The 19450-nt window shown below is 43.5% G+C and overlaps 1 protein-coding gene across 3 annotated transcripts in view; it reads left to right on the top strand.

The window, feature by feature from the left end:
• The first annotated feature begins 17564 nt into the window (after positions 1-17564).
• Tasor2 (transcription activation suppressor family member 2) overlaps positions 17565-19450 on the top strand; it is a 38190-nt gene continuing 36304 nt past the window's right edge. For all 3 annotated transcript variants that reach the window (XM_035442843.1, XM_035442844.1, XM_027405111.2), the window contains exon 1: positions 17565-17894. The gene's annotated coding sequence lies outside the window, so the exon portion shown is untranslated. The remainder of the gene's footprint in view (positions 17895-19450) is intronic.

Below are 19450 nucleotides of genomic sequence, written 5' to 3'. Positions count from 1 at the left end.
AAGGATCCGAGTGTCCTGCATATGATTTCTTGCTGGCGAGAAATACAGAGCGCGCGGGACATATGGTGCCGAAACCCGGGGAACATGTGAACATCTCAGGCATCGCGGAGACCCCTTGGCTACAAGGCGGATTCAGAACTGCAGGGTGGTAAATTCGGAGAGGTATGTTTTTTCTGGACTTTGGCTTGGGAATGTTGCTATTGTGGGAGGTTAATATAGAGGCTTCTATGCTTTTACTAGGAGCTATTTTGACTTTTCTCACTGTTGTAACAATCTTAAAGAAGTCCAGAATTACATGTCAGAAACCGAATGTAGTGAGAGATGGGGCGCGCCCAACAATAAAATATAAGGAAAAAGGACCTCCCGGGGTGTCTAATGACAGGGGAGTGTATACAAAAAACAAAACGGCAACGAAAAAGGAAAAAGGACCTCCCGGGTTGTCTAATGACATGGGAGTGTGTAATTTGTTAGATGATTCTGTAAATGAGATTAAAGCTTTAAATCTTGATAGCTCTGATGACTCTGAAAGCTCAGGAGATGAAGTCTTAAATACTGGGGAAACAGCTCAGCTAGGTGAAAAAGAAACAAAAATGGAGGGAGAGAAAATAGGGAATAACCGGTCACACCCCGGTAAATTTAAGAGACCTGTTAATCCAGCGGGTGTACTTCCATCAGCACCCCCATTATTTGGTACCGACTCCTTTTTACCATTAGAGGAGCGGAGAAAATTGCAGATGGCTTTCCCAGTCTTTGACAGGGGAAAAGGCCGCACATGTTATTCAAAACTTCTTAGAGGCCTGGGGTGCCTGGGAAAAGCCTCATATCCTAAAGTTGCTCAAGTAATTTATGTATGCTTGTTTTAAAATGTTCTATTTCCTGGTACGGCCATTTTGTAGCTGGTCACATGACTGACGGTAGCCATTTTGCTAAAGTTAAAAAAAGGATACTTAAACCGCCATCTTGACTAAAGGTTACCGCATGGAAATTAGAGGTACCATCTTAGAAACAAGTTTTTCAGTTAAGATTTAAAATGTTAAAGCTTCTATATATTAAAGAAAGACCTTAAGGAAATTTAAATTTCTTTTTAAAACCAGTTTTCAAATGTTTGATTTTATTAATGTTTATACTTAAAGAGCTTCAATTTAGAATTTTTAAGCAAAGCCTGACAATGTAAAGTTCTTGTTTTGTAAAAGATGCTAATCTATTATGTTGGTAGCACACACCTTTAAGCTCAGGGTGTTGGTGACACACGCCTTTAAGTTTTGGGCGTTGGCGGCATACGCCTTTAATCCCAGCACTAGGGAGTAAGAGGCAGATGGATCTTTATAAATTCAAGGCCTGCCTGGTCTGGCAGATCAAATTCAAGGACAGGCTCCAAAGTCACAAAAAAAAAACCCTGCCTCAGAAAGAAGTTAAGCTACTGTTTAAGAAAGTTCAGCTGTATTACAGAAATAAGACTTTACCTAGCCACCTGTGTGCTTCTTAAAAACAGATAATGGGCCGGCTTATACCTCTCAAAAGTTCCAGCACTTCTGTAGACAGATCTGACTGGCTTACCTTATAACCCTCAAGGACAAGGCATTGTGGAACGTGCCCATCGCACACTTAAGTCTTATTTAATCAAACAAAAGGAGGGAATGGGAGCATCCTTACCCTCGGTGCCAAGAGTTGCAATATCCATGGCACTCTTTACCCTTAATTTTCTAAACACCGACGCTCAGGGCCATACAGCGGCCAAGCGTCATACCTCAGAACCTGAAAGGTCTAAGGAGATGGTAAAATGGAAAGATGTCTTAACTGGTCTTTGGAGAGGCCCGGATCCTATTCTCATAAGATCCAGGGGAGCGATATGTGTTTTTCCACAGGATGAAGAGAATCCCCTGTGGATCCCGGAAAGACTCACCCGAAGAGCCCCTTTGGACCCTCAAAAGTCGGAACTCCACCCTCTCCCCGGGAGTTGAGAGCCGCTATTATCCAGATTAACTCCTGTCCTTGACGGAGGGACTGTCATCATGGATTGCTTCAGCTGTCTCCTATTTTAAGGAATGGGTGGAGGTGGGATTGTTTGGTGCAGCCGTTTGCTGCGGATTGATGTTGCTTCTCTGGCTGGTCTGTAGGCTCAGGGCTCAAACTAAGAGAAACAAGGTGGTTATCACCCAAGCGCTTGTAGCTTTGGAACAAGGGGCTTCCACTGATATTTGGCTAACTATGCTTAAGCAATAGGCCGCTGGCCAGACAGCTCTTGCACACCCGGAGCCTAGGCTCATTGCACAGGGTAGAGTGTCTGGTCTGGGCAGCCCAATGAGGGATGCTGAGCAAAGGCATCGCACAGAGTTGCCTATTATACAGGCTTCTCTGGGAGGTACGTTGACCTGCATAAGGGTTACCTGCCCTGAGACTCCCTTTCCCAGAAAAACGGCAGAGGACAGGTCGAGAGTGCTTCGGGTCAAGCTAACAGCCTAGTCGCGACTCCCGTACACAGTCTTAATGTTTGATTTTGGGAAGGTACAACCTCTACCTCTATCCCTCAACATATGGGTGACCTATTTGCTTGTAATAATATAAAGCCTTTTCATTAATTAATAAAAAAAGGGGGATATGTAGGGAGCCATCCCTGCATTCTCCATTACAAGATGGCGCCTGCATCCGGCAGGCACCGAATGTAAACAAGATTATTGCGCAGGCGCTGGGTAATTTTCCATTCCTTGATCTCTGCCTATTCCGTGGCGTCATATGGCCTGATGAGCCGCAGCCAATCATAGGGGGTGACACGTCCCAGGCGGCGGCTGCCAGCCTTTATTAGGGGACGGGATTCTTGGCTCAGGGTCTCCGCTCTGGGAAGCTTATGCTCTCCTCTCAAGATGCATTAAAGCTTGTCTGCAGAAGGATCCGAGTGTCCTGCGTATGATTTCTTGCTGGCGAGAAATACAGAGCGCGCGGGACACCTCCCCCTCTCTATTCCTCCCTCCTGCCTTTCCTCCATCCCTCCTTCTGTCTTGCCTTTCTTAATTCCTTCTCTAACATTTGTAATAAATTCAGAAATCAGGAAATGTGAGTCAACTTTGTCTTTTCATAATGTTGTCACTACTATATTAGAAGTGTTGCATTCACCTGAATTAGGGGATCAGATTGCTTATTTCTGTCAACAGAAAAATCAGTTAGAATCTTGATGAAGAATGCATTTAAACTATAGGTCAGTGGGGAGGCTTATCTTCTTAACAGTATTCAATGTTTTGGCTCAAAGCATGGAGTAATTGCTCATTTATTTCTGTCTTACTTTCAAAATTGTTTTATAGCTTTTGTCTCCAATTCTTTTGTGAAATGCATTTGTAAATATCTCATCGGGTTTTGTAGTACTGGAAATGCCCTTCTTAAATTTAAAATTCTTCAGCATAAATATAGGAAATATGATTGATAATAGATTTTAAAAATATTGATCAGTTCTACAATCTGCTGAATTCATTCATTAATTTTAATTGTGATTGTACACATATATATTCTGGGGATTTTAGATTTTGGACATATACAACCATGCTATGGGCAAAAAAAAAGATATTTTACTTCTTTTCTAATATAAGTGCAATTTTTCATTCTCCTGCCAAACTGTCTTTGCTATAACTTGTAGTACAATGTTGTAGATAACTCCTGGGATCAGACAGATCTGGTCTTGTTCTTGACCACAGTGGGAAGGCATTCAATGTTTCACCACTAAGCATGATACTAGAATGTATGTTTTATAGGCATCTCTATTAGTTAAAAAATCTCCTAAGTATTCCTAGTTAGTTTTTTAATTATTAAATGATGTGTTTCTCAAATACATCTATTTGATTTGTATAATAACCACAGTTTTATACTTTTGTATAATGTTGATTGCCATTGGTATTAAAATATCCTTGCACTTAGATTCGATTTTTCCTGTTATACTCTTTGGTCTTTTAAATTTTCCATGTGATGCTGGCTTCAAGGTGCCAGTTTTTAGAAATTTTTGCATATTTATTTACTTATTTATTTCATTAGTTAGTTAGTTAGTTAGTTAGTTAGTTAGTTAGTTAGTTAGTTTGAGACAGGGCCTCACTATGTTGGCTGTCCTTGAACTTGTTTTGTAGACCAGACTGGCCTCAAACTCACAGATATCTACCTGTCTCTGCCTCCTGGGATTAAAAACCTGTACAATGGGCTGGAGAGATGACTCAGGGGTTAAGAGCACTAGCTGTTCTTCCAGAGGTCCTGAGTTCAATTCCCAACAACCACATGGTGCATCACAACCATCTGTAATAAGATCTGGTGCCCTCTTCTGGCCTGTAGGGATACATGCAGACCAAATACTGTGTACATAATAAATAAATTAATCAAAAAAAAAAAAAAAGGCATGCACCACCACTGCCCAGCCCTGCATCTTTATTTATAAGAAATGTGGTTTGCAATTTTCCCATTATATTTTGCTAGCCTTGGTATTAGGGGCTAATGAACTCATGAGTGATTTTGGAAATTTTACCTCATCTGTTTTGTAAAAGGGGGTTATGAAGCATTGAGGTCACCTATTCTTTTTTAAATAATTTTTTAAAATTCACAGTGAAACTCTCTGAACCTGGGATTCTTTGTGTGTGCAAACATTTTTTCTTTTGTTTTTTGTTTTGTTTTGTTTTGTTTTTATTTGTTTTGTTTTGCTTTCCAAGACAGGGTTTCTCTGTTGTAGCCTTGGCTGTCCTGGAACTCACTCTGTAGACCAGGCCTCAAACTCACAGAGATCCACTTTCCTCTGCCTCCTGAGTGCTGGGATTAAAGGAGTGATGGTGCCATCACTGCCTAGTTGTAAATGTGTGTGTGTGTGTGTGTGTGTGTGTGTGTGTGTGTGTGTGTGTGTGTCAGTCTCTCTAGACTATCTATAATATGTATTTAATTATACATTACATTTTTAAAGAGCTGTATAAACACAACACCCAAACAAGATTAGATAGAAATATACATATAATAAAATTAACCTTAAATTTGTATCACTAAACCAAAATCCATACCAATGCAAAGTATTCATTTCTATACCATATTCTGTTATTTTTCTCTTTAGAAAGATGTTGACTGTGATCATTATCACTTATAGCCAACCCCATGCAAATGAAAACAAACATTTATAAACAATATTTGGGAATGTGGGTGTAGTTCTCTCCAAACTCCTTCTCGCTGTTTGGAGCTGTCAGTCCCATGGGGATCCTGAGAAAACCCAGAAACATGGCCAAATCCTGACTGTAGTTTTGAATGTTGGATCACTTGGACCACTGCTTCAGGGGGTATTGCTTAAACAAACCATATGAGTCTGGAAGAAATCCACAGCTTTTCATCTTCTGTGGAAACAAAAGCAGAACCTCTTTTCCAAAGTAACATGTCCTTAGACTTAAATTTTGAAGTCAAGGTAATATATATATATATATATATATATGTGTGTGTGTGTGTGTGTGTGTGTGTGTGTGTGTGTGTGTGTGTGTATGATTAATCCAGTAGCACTTATAATCAAATGGCTTATTTAGCAGTTGTTGCTCCTTCAGCAATCAAACAATTCAAAGATAACACAAAACACACAGTATCAGACTCTCTGTGTCTTTTCCATCTTTACATGGCCTTTTTAAACATTACTCTATTTCTTTTACTTTTATTTTTATTTTTTTTTTGAGAGAGGGTTTTTCTGTGTATCTTTGGCTATCCTTGGACACACTGTATACTAGGCTGGCCTTGAAATTACAGAGATTTGTCTGCCTCTACCTCCCAAGTGCTGGAATTAAAGGTGTGTGTCACCATGTCCAGCTATTCTTTCTTTTTAAAGGTCTTTCTCTATTCTTTCCTTTTTCTCTCCAAGTCTATGCATATTTCTAAACACATTGTAAACCACTAGAGGTTTTTCTTCATCTGAATCAGTCTTTATCTTTTTCTGACCACATGAGTCTTTAATCTGCTAAGCAGTATGACTAGGATTAAAGCAAAGGTTTTGGCTGCTGGCTCCACCCAATCAGACAAACTTGGTGGGGTTCTGTTTATTGTCAGCTCTGGAAGCTGTGCTCACAGCCTGCCTCAACTCTGGTTTATGCTGCCATCAAGCAGCTTGTAGCAGCTTTACTGCCATAAACTTTTTTTGGCTATATGAGTAAAAGTTGAATCTGCCATGCAGCATGCTGTGTGGCTTGGAGACCACCTCTGTGAACCATGGTAGGAATCCACCATGCTGTGTTCAAGCCCGACTAACACAGAATCTCTGCACCATGGCCTGCATAAGACTGTGAGACTAGGAGGCCCAGTGCAGCTCTGTTTCTGTGTGATCAGAAACTTTTTTATGCTTTTATCAGGTTTTATGTGGAAATTCTTGCCAAACTTTTGGGTGCCACATGTACACAAAAGTTTCTGTCCCATCTGTTCCCACAGCACTTTAGTCCCAATTAAATACACAGAGACTTATAATAATTATAAACTGTTTGGCAGATGGCTCAGGCTTCTTATTGGCTAGCTCTCTCTTATTAACCCATTTCTATTCATCTGTGTATCTCCATGTGATCTTGGCTTACCAGTGATTCCCAGGCCTCTTACTCCCTCAGCAGCTACATGGTGTCTGGCTGGCAACTCACTATCTGCCTTCCTTTTCCCAGCATTCTCCTAGTCTCTCAGCTGCAAACTTTTAAATTACTGACTTAAATCTACTTGAGATAGGTCTATTTTCATTTTCTATTGCTTTTTTAAAAAAAAATGAAATTACATTTATCTATTTATGATAAACGTGTGTAGATATCAGAGGACAACTAGCAAGAGTCAATTCTCACCTTCCACAATGTGGGTCCTGAGGTGTGAACTCAGACTGTTAGGTTTAGAGACAAGTGCATTACTTCATTGGGTCATCTTGCTAGCCTACATTTCTATTTCTTCTTGGGTCAATTTTAGCAATTTGTTCCTTTTTCAAAATGTGCCTATCCAATTTACCTAATTTTTTGCCATGCATTGTTCATAGAATTCTTCCTGAGAATATTTTTTATTCCTGTTGTTGTCATTTTGTAAAAGTTTAAAAATTAGAAAAACGAGCCACAAGATGGAGCCGGAGCTATCTCCATGGAAAATGAACCGTGGAGAGTGAGTACATTATTATTACAGGTGGGAGGAGAAGAAACAAAAAGAGACAATAACAGAGCAGAGAGGAGAGAGGAAAGGGGGATTGAGTGATCAACCAGAAAGAGAAGAGGGGGAAATAATGCTACGGGCTTAAAAGGGGGAGCTCGCACATGCGCGGTCCTCATGCGGGTCAGTACCGTGAAACGATTCACTTGGCGATGATGTGACACGTCACTGTGCGTGCCCCACCCATTATCAGGCGGCTGGGTCAGCTTAGTGTTTTAGTCCCAGCATTTTTTTTTTTTTTTTGAAATGAGTGTCTTTATTGCTTGTACCGTACAAATATGAGAAGTAAGGAAAGGCCAGTAGGGATGGGAGAGAACTCTCAGATAAACATACACACATAAAAAGGAAAAAACAAATGACCCCCATACCATCCCTGCCCACCCCCATCCTACTGCCTTTCAGTAATTTACCTAGTCTGAGGGATGTGGTGGGGTAGGAAAACTCAGTTCCAAACACCCAGAGATATTGGGGATGGGGAAACATGGCCAGAGCAGCAGGTAGATCCCCTGCACCCACTGCTCTCCATGGGATTGAGGAACCAAAAATTCAAATTAATAAAAATTGAAAAACTTAGGCCCTGAAAAGGGAACATCTAATGATAAAGGAAAATTTAACTCCTTAAATCAGGAGTGCCAGGACTGGCGCCTGATCCCCTGCTCTCAGAGAAAGAGAGGTAACTGTCCACCACTCCTGTTAACATTCCTTTGCTAATTGCTGGTTATAAAGATTCCCCAGCCCAGGAGATAACTGACAGACCCTGTGACTCTGTAACCCTCCAAGGCCATGCCCTGTCTTTTCTCAGTCAAATATATCTCCTTAAAATGTATAGTTATTGACTAACTCTGTACTTTGTAGGACCTTAAGTAACCATGGAAACTCTGTAATTTGTGGCCTTCAACCTTATGGTCTGTCCCTTAAAAGCTTCTCTTTTTGGCTGGTTGGAATCATTTGTTGGAGCCAAGTCATGTGATCAAAGAGACAAAAGGATTAAAGAAAAGCCTGGCCCAGTGTTGGAGGCACACGCCTTTAATCCCAGCACTTGCGAGGCAGAGGCAGGCAGATCTCTGTGAGTTCAAGGTCAGCCTGGTCTCCAGAGTGCCAGGATATGCTCCAAAGCTACACAGAGAAACCCTGTTTTGAAAACCAAAAAAAAAAAAAAAAAAAAAAAAAAAAAAAAAAAAAAAGTCCGATTCTAAATAGAAGAAAGGAGTGTTGACCTCAGGGCAAGACCCCACCCAGCTAAGTTTCCAATTTGTGAAAGTAATTAAATGGAAAGCTTAAGCAGTGAAGGAAACCATTAAAAACAAAAGCTCATGCAAATGCAACTGAAGCAGGGAGCCAAGTTCCAGCCCCATCAAGCAGTAGAACTCAGCAGCTATGGGGTGGAGGCACTTAGGTGGTTCTGGCTTTTTAGTCAAGGATACAAGAGATGGGTTATGGAGTTTCCCTTTGTAGCTAAGGAAAGCTGCTCAGGCCAGGCCAGGACAGGGGTGTCCCTGCATGGAGGCCCAGAGAGGCTATCATATAAAACTGTGAAGGTGAATCCTGGATTAGGTTGGAGAGCCCAAGATGTGGAGATGGCACAGTCAAGGGATACCTGTCAAGGAAAGTTGCAGATGGGGTATGGGACCAACACAGGAGAAAAAAACACATTGCAGTTGAAGATATGAAAGGAGTTGGAGATCTGAAGTGCCCTTTGACATCAGACATGGAGATGGAGACAGAATTTGGAGTTTGCCTTGCTGAGTTTTAGACTTGCTTTGATTCAGTATTTCCTCGCTATACTTTCTATCCTTCATTTTTGAATGGTAATGTATCTTCTGTGCCACTATTGGAAGCATGTGATCTGCTTCTGGTTTTGATTTTATAGGGGTTATAGTTAAGAGATTGTCATGCGATTCAGAAGAGACTTTGAACTTTGGACTTTTAAACTGTTGAAACTGTGCTAGTCTGTAGGGGCTTTTGAAGTTGGACTGAATGCATTTTTGCATTTTGATAAGGCTACAAGCCTATGGGGATGAGGGATTGGAATATGGTGGTTTGAATAATGGCCCCCAGGGGCTCATATATTTGAATGCCTAGTCACCAGGGAGTAGAAATCTGTGACAGGATTAGAAAGATTAGGGGGTTTGGCCTTTTGGGAAGAAGTGTGTCACTGGGGGTGGGTTTGGAGGTTTCAACAAGCCACCTCTCTGCCTAAAGATTATGATATGATGTAGCTCTCAGCTACTGCTCCAGCGCCTGCCTGCATGCCACCATCCCCTCTGCCATTATGATAATGGACTAAACCTCCGAAACTGTGAGCAAACCCCCAATTAACTGCTTTCTCTTATAAGAGCTGCCTTGGTCATTGTGTCTGTTCATAGACATAAAACAGTGACGAAGACACGGGAATAAAAAAAAATATTCTCAGGAACTACTATGAACAATGCACGACAACAAATCAGGTAAATTTCTGGGACTCAGTGATGCGAAGGAGGTCATGGAGCACAGGTTCTTCCTCAGCATCAACTGGCAGGATGTGGTACAGAGAAAGCGCCTACCACCCTTCAAGCCTCAGGTCACTTCTGAAGTGGACACAAGGTACTTCGATGATGAGTTCACCGTCCAGTCAATCACAATCACACCCCCGGACCGCTATGACAGCCTGGGCTCGCTGGAACTGGACCAGCGGACGCACTTCCCCCAGTTCTCCTACTCGGCAAGCATGAGAGAGTGAGCAGCCCTCTGCCACCACAGGACACAATCATGGCCGCCATCCACTGCCTGGGTGGCTTTTTAAAGAAAATTTTATTTTGCCTTTTGGTTTGTGTTCCCTTCCCTGTCCCCCTGACTTCTATATCCAGTTTCTTCTTTAGTTCTTGCCCAGACTTAGTGCTCCTGGCAGCAGTCTCCTCCGGCCTCCTCTCTCTTCCCAGATGCATGCTGGGAAAGTGCCCAAGGATGGGCTTTTCGGAGGATGGAGAAAGGCTATAAAGGACCACCAGCCTCCAAGAGGGTGAAGTGGGAGCCACGGGGTCACCAGGGCTTGAGGGCAAGCCAGCAGGGGCCACATCCAGATGAAACCTGCCACCTCCCCAGCACCCCAGGTGCCTTCTATGCTGTTATCTGGGCAGTCTATCTGCTGCCACCTCACCAGGGGCAGAAAAGCAATAATGCCCAGGGACAGGCAGAGGCCTTCAGAAGCTGAAGGATCTGGGTTTGGCTCCATGGAAAACGGAGCCAAATCCTTGGATCTTGGTGGGGGGCCAGGACCAGGAGCTGCCTCCTGAACCTGCCTCTTCCTCCCAAGCTGCTGTCTTGATTCTGGACAGAACAGGAGGAACATTTGGGGTCCAGCCCTCCTGCCCACAGCCCCGTGCCTTACCAGGGCTTCCTTCTGGCCAGCTTTGCCTCCCGCTGGGCCTCAGCCCCTTTGGAAGGCTCCATTTTCTGCCTGAGTCAGAAGGAAGCCAACCTTGGCTGTTACACATCTCACACCGAGACAGTATTGGAACCCTTGGACTTGACTAGGGTCTGAGAGGGGACACAGATGGGGACAGGTGTCTCTGGTACACATTGGGGTGGGGCTACCTCATCTCCAGGACCCCTGCTCTGGAGTCTTAAGGCCAATGTGTGAGTGCGAGTCTGTCTGTGCTGTGGGTGCCATTGTGCACCTTGCTCTAGCCGTGAGCATCTCAGGCTCCTGGGATGCAGGTACCCTCAACTGTATGCAGCACATGTGTGAGTGAGTGGGCTCAGGTCGTTACCCAAGCCTGAGTGTTTGATCCTGTTGTGCCAGGTTCGAGGAGCCCAGAGACTAACCCAATGAATTGACACTCTGATGCAAAAGCAAAAGGTTTCTTTTTATTTCAAGCTGGCCAGCTAGGATCTCACTGCAAATTCTGTATCTCCGTGTCTGATGCCAAAGGGCACTCCAACTCCTTTCATATCCTTTCAGATCTTCAGCTGCAACGTGTTTTTCGTTTTTCTTCTCTGTGTTGGTCCCATACCCCATCTGCAACTTTCCTTGACAGGTATCCCTTGACTGTGCCATCTCCACATCTTGGGCTCTCCAACCTAACCCAGGATTCACCTTCACAGTTTTGTATGATAGCCTCTCTGGGCCTCCATGCAGGGACACCCCTGTCCTGTCCTGTCCTGAGCAGCTTTCCTTAGCTACAAAGGGAAACTCCATAACCCCTCTCTTGTATCCTTGACTATAAAGCCAGAACCACCTAAGTGTCTCCACCCCATAGCTTCTGAGTTCTACTGCTTGATGGGGCTGGCTCCATCAAGCAACTGAAGCAGGTGCTTGGCTCCCTGCTTCAGTTGCATTTGCATGAGCTTTTGTTTTTAATGGTTTCCTTCACTGCTTAAGCTTTCATTTAATTACTTTCACAAATTGGAAACTTAGCTGGGTGGGGTCTTGCCCTGAGGTCAACACTCCCTTTCTTCTATTTAGAACCAGGCTTTTCTTTAAACCTTTTGTCTCTTGATCACAGTACTTAATCCAGCAAAACACTTCCCGGTGCTCCCTTTTTCCTCAAACTGCACATTTTTCACTTTTCTTTGTTCAGCCTGCTTCTTTTCCTTATAGGAGCATGAGAGTGATTACTAATAACTCCATGACTAAGTCAACACTAGACTGTTTTTTCTTTATAAGAGAAATGAGCAACCCATTCCTAAGATGGAAAGACTGATTCTTACCCTGTAGTTTGAGACAGTCTACCTGTCTACTTTACCTATCTCTGATACTTTCCAGTCATGTGATAATCACACACTAGCCATATTTTTTGCACTGAGCTAATTTTTGTGGTTATGCTTTATTTTGCTGTCAACATACTTGGAAGTATGCCAGGTGGCATAATAGGAGACCTTAATTTTTTAAAAGTTTTATGTATATGTTTTGCCTGCTGCCCAGTTTGTAAAATGTTACATGTATGTTTCAGGGATGACCATTTTTAGTATTGAATAACCAATTAGTGTACTCTTTCCAGGGGAAAACAATTTGTCCATATTTCAGTCTTGTTTGGCTGCCTGTAGTTCTTTCTGTAGGGCTGAGGCCTCCTGGGATTTCTCCCTTTCGTGTTAGGTCTATAATCTTTCTACCCATTCTTCTACAGCCCCTGAGTCTTAGGTGATAATGTTGTATGTATTGTAGATGTAGCCACTGAGACTGGGCCTCACAATTCTGCATTTTGATTGGCTGTGGTTTTCTGTAATGGTCTCTGTCAGTTACAAAGAGAAGTTTCCCTGATGTGGGATGAGGACTTCAATTATCTGTGAACATAAGAATAAATATTTAGAATATAGTTAAGGATTGGGCTGGTAAATTGGTGGTTATAGTTATCCAAGATCCATGGTGTCACTAACCCTGGCTAATTGGCTAGATTCCCAGTACCAGGCATGATTGCTCTCTTATTGAGCAGGTCTTAAATCCAATTAAAGAGATGTTGGTTACTACCAAAGTATGTGTGCCACTGTTGTTCCCTAAGGGTTATCATACCATGTTGGTCCTTGTTGGTTCATAGGTTTCATAGCTGGGTAGGACTGTTGGTTGAATCCCTCTTTTGGAAGCGTTCAGGTCAGTTCCAGCTCATGGGCCTCTGGGTCCTGTGGCTGAAGTGCATGGTGTCTTCAGTAATAGGGACTTTCTACCCCTGGGGCCCTTCTTAACTAAAAAGTCATTGTCTTTCTAATTTCCCCCTCTTTTATGAATTGTTTTGTAAGACCCCCAGAGACTCAGGCCCCCAGGATCTCGGTCCAGGACTGTGGCCACCCCAATCACCAGGCAAAAGCTTGATGCAAACAGCACAAGGCTTTATTGTAGTTGTTTAACAAGCTAACCCCATGTTAGCTCCGGCCTCCCATCCATCCACCATGGCGGATGGCTAGGAAAGACGGCTCGAAGCATCTGCAATAGAGATCTTATAGGGCAGCATAAGGGGAGTGTCTAGGGGTACGCACAGGCTCAGGATTGGTGTGCCTCCAGGCTTGGAGGGTTTGCCCTGTGTTGGTCAACTGGTTGTTATGAACCATGGCCCTCCCAGGGTGGTTGCTATGCTCTGCATGTCATTGCTGTGCACTTGTCCGTAAAGCACACCCAGAGCCTTTATGCATAGCACCACCAGCTAACTTCTGATTGGTTCCTTGACACGAGGCAGGCATCTGACCTCCTAGTGACCAAGACAAGGTCAGACAAGCACATGTTACTGTCATGGCTGCCGAAAGGGGCAGGCATCTGACCTAGTGACCTAGTGACCAACACAAGGTCAGGCAAGCACGTTTTTGGCTGTTATGGCTACCGAAATGGGGAGCTGGTCCCTTCAGTTTAGCTATCATACAAAATAATGGGTTCATGTGCTTTGAGTAACAATGCCCTCATAAGATCATATATTTGAATGCTTAGTCTCCAGGGAGTGGCAGGTGACTAATTTGAAAGGATTAAAAGTAATAGGAGGTGTGGCCTTATTGGTGAAGTGTGTCTTTAGGAGTGGGTTTTGAGGTTTCAGCAAGACCTCTTTCTCTGTCTAATGATTATGATATGATGTAGCTCTCAGCTACTGCTCCAGCACCTGCCTGCATGCCACTATGCTCTCTGCCATGATGATAATGGACTGTGGGGGTCCACAGATTTGATTCAGTTCCATCTTGACTTAAGGTCAGAAGAGTTCAAACCTATTCTTGTTCCTCCAAGGTTAAACAACAGAATGTTTGGCCAAAGTTATGGCTATTGAATGTTTTGACCCTGATACCTAATAATAGGATGTTTGGCCTAAGGTGTGGCTACTGGATGTCTTGGCCCTCAAACCAAATAGGATGTTTGACTTAGGGCATGGTAAACAGATGTTTTGGGTATTGGGAAGGTAATTATGCTTGCTTGTGCTTTGTATAATGGAAGTCTTTTGTCCTCCCCTTTTGCTTGGGGTATATTAGGGCTATGAGAAATAAACTTGAGGCTGTTTAATTATTCAATGAAAGTCCTCCTGACTCTATGTCTTGTCTTTTGTCTCTTTCTTTTCTCAATCCTCACTTCTCTTTTCAGGCATGTTTGAACAGGTTGACTGGTCCAACAATGGACTAAATCTCTGAAACTGTAAGCAAGCTCACAAGTAAATGCTTTCTCTTGTAAGAGTTGCCTTGGTCATGGCAATAGCATGGTGACTAAGACAGGTTATTATGAGGTGTGTCTTGTTTATGTATATATATTTCTTGTGGTTTGCATATATTCACATCTGAGATGGCTATTATTCAAAGAAGAAAGTAAAATTAGCATCTAACTAAAGAGAAGATTTGGAACAAGAAGATTTCAAGTAACATAAGTCATTATTGTCCAATTTTACAGGGCTTTCCCCCCAAAAGCAGTGGAATGAATAAACTCAGTATGCTCTGGTTCTTTGAATGCATTGTTTTTGTTTTCTCCCACCGCTAGTTCTTTCCTCTTTCTACTGCAATGAAACATACTCTAAGTCGGTATTGACCTACTGAGATTGCATTCGAGTAAAATTATGCATAAGGTGTTAGTATTCAGGCATCTGTACTGGCCTGTCTTTGGGGTTCTGCCAGGATACGTCCTCAGCTGCAGTCACTAAGAGCACCACCTGTGCAAAGTCACTATGTTCCCTTTTAAAAAGGCCCTGCCCCCTCCCATCTTCTCTCTTTTTCTTTCCCCGTTTCTCTCTCTCTCTCCCTTTCTCTCCCTCCCTCTCTCCCTCATGGGGGATGTCCTTCTGTATATATGTTTCTCTTATTAGTTGATGAATAAAACACTGGCCAGTAACCAGGAAGGAAGTACAGGTGAGGCTACCAAAAGAGGAGAATTCTGAGGAGAGATCAAGGAGGGTGAGCTGAGAGGGAAAGGCGGAGAGAGAGAAGGAGGGGAAGGGGGGAGGGGAGAGAGAGGAAGAGAGACATGCTGCGTAGCTACTGGGAAGATAGGACTCAGGGCCTTCTCTGGCAAGAGAAGGCCATGTAGAAACCCACAGATTAATAGTTATGGGTTAATAATTAAGAAAGAGCTAGCCAATAAGAAACCTAAGCCATCAGCCAGACAGTTTATAATTAATATAAGCCTCTGTATGTTTATTTGGGGCTAAACAGCTGTGGAAACAGGTGAGACAAACTCTGTCTACATCCACCTCTTTCCTGCTGCTCCTGTCTCCAGAGGCTGGTATCCTCCCTTCTCTTTCACTTTTTTTTTTTTTTTTTTGGTTTTTGAGATAGGGTTTCTCTGTGGCTTTGGAGGCTGTCCTGGAACTAGCTCTTGTAGACCAGGCTGGTTTTGAACTCACAGAGATCCACCTGCCTCTGCCTCCCGAGTGCTGATAAAGGTGTACGCAACCACCGACTGGCGTCTTTCACCTTTTTATGATCCCTTTCCCTAATAATAACTTGAACCTGTAGCATGGCATCTTTCTCTCCTGAACCCCTTTCCTTAAATTACAACACTGGGTATCATGGGGGATGGGAAAGAAATGGAAACTATGATTCCAAAACTAAGTCTATTCTAGTTTCTTCCTCTGCCTCACTCCCACACCTCTAAACCCAGAATGGTATGTGATCATTATCCAAAATACAGATCTTGTCAGGTCCTATATCTGACACACCAGAAACCTGGCAATGGGCTATTTCTTGACCTGACTGATTTAACACAAATCATTAAGGTGTACAGTCTGTGCAGTCTTTGACAGGTTCTCTTGTGGTTCAGCTTGGACTCACATTTGTTATATAGCTGAGGATGACTTTGAATTCCTGATCTTCTTACTTCTACCTTCTGAAATCATATGCTTGCATTACCATATCCAATGTATGCATTATTGGGGCTTAAACCTAGAGCTTCTTGCATACTGGACAAACACTCTTATCAATTGTGCTACATCCTTAGCTCAGGTTCCATGTACTTTTATTCCGTCCGTATGTAGATGTGTGCAGGCGCGTATTTGTGTGGTACATGTATGCAATGTGTGTGGGGAACAGAAGTCAACCTCAGGTGTTATTTCTCAGCCTCTGTCCATATTTTTTTTTAAAGAAAGGGTCTCTCACTGGCCTTGGATTCACAAGTAAACTAGACAACAGCTACCTGCTTCTGCTTCCTCAGTGCTGGGATTATTTGCTGGGCCACCCGTCCCCCTTATGTGAGTTCTGGGGATAGGATTCAGGTCTTCATGCTGGTGTGGTAGGCACTTCCCTGACTGCCTTCTTAGTTGAAAGGCACTCTAAATATCTTCTGCTTTTTCATTATGAATAAGTATTTTCACCTGGGGGTGGGGGCTTTACACTTGTTTTCATTTCTGCTTATAAAACTCTACCTCCAAGGATTCATTTAGGCATGTTCATCTTCAAGCATCCTGCTTTAGTTGCATCTTAATTGATCTGCAGTTCCAGTCTCCAACCACCAACTCCATTTACTAGCATTTCATTAGTTTTCACAGCACGTTATTATGTGAAATAAAATTATAAATAAAATTGTAAATTCACCTCTACAATGAACTGTTATGAATAGGGTTCTTCTTTACCTTGTTCATAACCATAATTTCGTAATACAGCACTTGGCACAAGTATATTATCCTACTAATATCTAAATCTCATTGTAACAAATATTTAACCCATGGTACACAGTCCATGGCTTGGTACTGCTTGATTTCTTACAGGATGTTTATCTCTAGTGAGGATAGACCTGAATTGTTACTAATGGTCGCATCAGCACTTTCCCCATGGACAATAAACTTCAAGTTGGTCTGGGAAATTCACACAACGAACTTAAGTTTTGTATGGATTTAACTTTCAGCAAATTCAAACAACAGTTAAGACTTCTGAAATGTCGCACTTGGGTCAGACCAACCAAGCACCACCAGAATCACCAGATATGATCACTCAGTTCACTCAGTCCAGCTGGCTGGGACTATACTCAGGTATTGGACCTGAGTGTAGCCCCAAGCATTTACACCAAGGGGTTTTTAAAGGCAAAACTACATCCGGCAGCTGCAACCGGGAGCTTTGGACGAGCAAGCAGTTACACAGAAGTTAGCAGGGGCATCTTGGCCTACAGTCCTAGAATAGAGTTAGGTAATTTTCCACAGGATTCTTCATCAAGGAAATCAGATTCTAATTAAACCTGAAATGGCCTCAGCAAGAATACAAGACGGAAGGAAGAGTCTCTGTACTGTCTTGCACCCGGTACACGAAACAACAGAAATCGGCCATAAGCAACCCACGAGACACAGGAGTATCCTCACAGGATCCTCGCTTTCCTGTGCACGCCTTCCACATCCGGCTGCTTACGTCCTGGGAAGCCACGGAACTGGCTTGGTCGCCCAATCCGAAGCGAGTTTTGGCCGCCGCGCCTGCGCCTGGAAGAAAAGCAAGCGCAACGTGGAGGCCGCCGGCGGTGCGCCTGCGCCTGGGCGTCCTCTTAGCGATTGGCTCCCGTCTATTACCAGACCACGAAGCTTCAGTTTTCACTTTCTGTCTTTCTAACCCCCTCCCCTTCTCCTAGGGCCACGGGGTTTTACTTCCGGTTGCTGGTGCCCGGGTCTAGAGAGGCGACGCGTTCCCAGCGCCAGGATTGTTGCAAAGCTTGCTTCCCGCCTGTGAGGCTGGGGACCCGGGCGCGCGCCGCCGGGAGGCCCGGGTTTGTGAGGAGAAGATCGGGAGACTCCGCAGGACGAAGGGCCAGGAGGAGAAAGGAACGCGCTGCAAAAGCATGGGAAAGGCACTGAGCGGTGAGCTCAACTCCTCGGGAAAGGCGGCCGCGCCGGGGACAGGTAACGCTCCCTTGGGTGTTGGGGCGTCTCGGGCGAGCACTTGCATAGTCGCCCGTGGGGAAGGGTGCACGCGGCTGCCGCGGCGCGTGACGGGCACGCGCGGTGACCGAGGGCTAGCGGGTGGGGTGGGCGTCGCTCGGGGGCCACCGGGCAGATGCCTCGGTAGCCCAGGTCAGGGAGCCACACTCACTTGCTCCAGCTTGGAGAAGGTGGTCATGGTGCGAGCCCTTGGAGGGTTTCGGGATTCGTCTCTGCACTTTGGGGCAGAAAGACTCTAGAGCGTTTTTTGTTTGTGTCGCCTGTCACAGGTCAGCTCCGTTATCAAGGGATGTGATAAAGTCTACACTGAAGTTTTCCCTTAATTCGGGATGTACTAGCTCATTCCCCGGGTTTCTTAGGGAAACCCTCAACTCAAGTTGGTGAATTCTGTAGAATCCAAGGCAACACGTGGCATGACTTATTATTTATTATGCGTAAATGGGCTACCCATATGGAAGTCCGCAGCCGGATGGAGTAACGTTGAAGGAATACTGCAGTAGGTTGCTCCCGAAGTTGGTTAGAAGACAGTACCAACCACTTGGTAGGAAAACGTGGCCGAACTTCAAAATCGGAGATTGAAAGTTTTCGAGTTTCTCTTAATCGGGATTTAGTCATTTGAAATGCCTAACTTTAAGCAACTCTAACCTGTATTCTCTCTGAGGGTCAAATTGGAATAGGAAAGTTGATGAAACTCTTTCCTAAACTTGTGTGATACAAATGACCTGAGGACTGAGTGTTCCTACTGAGAAAGCGAAAGGAAGACAGGCTGTAAATGTGATAGTATGGCATCTGAGATTGTTGGAAATCCTACCTAAGAGGTTTAGTACAAAGCACGTATACACCTGATAGTGTAAAAGAATGCTTTTCTAATGGAAAATGGTCTTGTAGTAAAGCGTAGCTCCATTGTCATTTGTGTATCAATACTTAGTGAGTTCAAGTTAGAAAAAAATAAAAGATAACCAAGTATTTTGTAATTATTATTTTAAGGAAGATGATGTTTGAAATGTGTTGCCAATACATTTTCTATTACATTCTTTTTAAATAGAAAAGATAAATGACAGGCATCTCTTCTAGTCCAAACATTTGTTTAAATAAATTGAAATTTGAAAACTGCCGGGAAACTTGCCTGATATTTGTTACCCATAGCATATCTATTTACTAAGATGTATTAGACGTGTTTTTCCTTTGTGTCTCATCGGGGAACATTGTAAGATTTTCTTACAACAATACTGCAGAGCTGTGTTTTCCCCCCACCTGCAGCTGTTATAAACAGGCTTTTGGTGCTCCTGATAATGTTTCTGTAGAATCAAAATCAATGCTAGGCAGTCTGTTAAATGTCCCGGGGTGATTGTATTTTTAAATTTTCATTTCCCCTTAAGTATGGTTTTCATTACTGCTAGGCAACACTGGATGGTAACGATGTTTTATAAACATCTTAACCCATCTGATAGTTAAAAAAAATCTCATTTTAATTTTTAATCATCCCTAGTTAGTAAGAAAGTCAAACATTTGGGACA

Source organism: Cricetulus griseus, chromosome 3, assembly GCF_003668045.3.
Source record: "Cricetulus griseus strain 17A/GY chromosome 3, alternate assembly CriGri-PICRH-1.0, whole genome shotgun sequence".
NCBI lineage: Eukaryota > Metazoa > Chordata > Mammalia > Rodentia > Cricetidae > Cricetulus > Cricetulus griseus.
The sequence above is the reverse complement of the archived record's forward strand: the minus strand, read 5'-3'. Positions and strand labels throughout refer to the sequence as shown.